Raw genomic sequence first — 1,979 nt, 5'->3', positions numbered from 1 at the left:
TGGGGCCTCCTATATGATCCATGGCACTGGTGGTACTTTCATGGGGCCTCCTTTTAAGCACGTTGGATCTACAGTGTTTGGACTATTCTTGAAAAATAAATCTAATGTGTATGTTTTATAGTGGGTTTTTGTTATTGTCTTTGAATATCATTGTCTTTCCCGTCAAAATAAAACAAAAAAAAAAAAAAGAATATCATTGTCTTTATTATTGTTTGTTAGATATTGTAATAAAGGGATATTGAATTGTTATTGGATAGTTAGTGTTATTGTTTCCATTTTCAGATTTTGAGAAAAAATTTTGTCTTTTTTTTTTTTTTTTTTTTTTTGGAAAAATTTGGTTTTAATAAACTCAAATTTGGCTGATATGATTTTTTTTTTTTTTTTAATAAAAATCTCAACTTTTACTTGCATTTTCTTTTATCAATCTCAATTGGTCATCAACCTATTGTAGCAGGTCAATTGATCGGGTGTTATTATGATACTGGTCCAAAAAAAAAAAAAAAGAAAGATCTCTTTTCTAACCCAACTTGCCACACCAGCCACCCTTCCCTTCACTCTTGTCGCCCCTCCCCAGCTGCAGCCACCCCTTTCCCCCAAGTCATAGCCACACATCCTTTGAAGATATTGATGGTCAAAGTTTTGCCTCAGCAAATGTGCAAATTCAAGTTATGTGTTAAAAAAAAACAAGTAATAACACAAATTCCTTTTTTGTTCACACCTCCTTCGGTCCTTCCCCTATCATACGTATAAGAGCTTGTTTAGTCCACCTTATTTTTGCTTATATGATCTGAACTAACCTAATATGATCTTATCTGATATGATTGTTTAATTAATTTGACTATATTTTGACCTTATTTATACGATCATCTATGAATAAAAAAATATATCCAGTGAAATTTTGTTAGATTCGTAATAATGTGTTTTTTATTTAATATGTAATTTTCATAATTTTTTTCATTATTACGAAACTAAAGATATTTATGATAATAAAACCGCACATATTTTTCTAATTTGAACTTATTTTTTTTAATTTGATCTGAAATAAGTAAATATAAAGTGAGCTAAACATGTCCTAAGCTTATGTATATGTATATAAGCAACCACAACTAGCAACCTTAAATTTATGGCTAAAATTAAAACTGAAAACTTTTCAAATTTTTTAGTCGTGATGAAGTATTAAATGTCCATATCCATGTTGAAGTATTGAAGAACAAATATGAGTCTACGCAACAAAAGACTCCAAGATTTAAATTAGCTAGAGAGTACTCGTAACCGTAGCTAGGGACATATAGAACTCAAATTCGACCCAATTCGCACAAAATATAGGTAGTATATAGTTCTCTACATGTTAATCCCTCTATTCCTAATATTTTGCTTCATTTGACTTTCTGTGGTTTTCAAGATCATGTCTTAAAATAGTTTTATCTCTATTTTTATGTGTAATTTTTTTAAAAATTAGATATTAATATTAATAAAATATATAATTAGACGAATTCAATCAGATCAGTTGACTATATTATTTCCTATAGATTATAAGTATTTTATGGTTAAAATTTTTAAAGTTTAACCCATATTTTTACAATAGAGCAAAAGAATAATTGTGGAAAAAAAGGCAAAAATATGATATTGCAACTTAAAAGGTAGATCCAAAGGTTGATCATATCATATTTGTTCCATGCTTTTAACACATACTTCCTTTGTCCCTCACCCCTCATGAGGTGGGGTCCTAATCCTTTCCTTTTTTTCTTACCCTTTACTCCTTTAGATAGTATGAGTAAAACTCAAGCACTTCAAAGATACAAATTTTTAAATAGACCTGTTTCACATTAATTTATTGTGAACCACTAATATTATAGACGCCATAATCATTTTACAAAAAAAGTCACTATGTTAAAATAAAAGATTACTATGTTAAAAATAAAAGTCATTGTAATATTATAAAAGTTATAAAATGTATTTTTATAACAAAATTTTAAATA

Source organism: Chenopodium album, chromosome 18 (genome assembly GCF_948465745.1).
Source record: "Chenopodium album chromosome 18, dcCheAlbu1.1, whole genome shotgun sequence".
NCBI lineage: Eukaryota > Viridiplantae > Streptophyta > Magnoliopsida > Caryophyllales > Amaranthaceae > Chenopodium > Chenopodium album.
The sequence above is the reverse complement of the archived record's forward strand: the minus strand, read 5'-3'. Positions refer to the sequence as shown.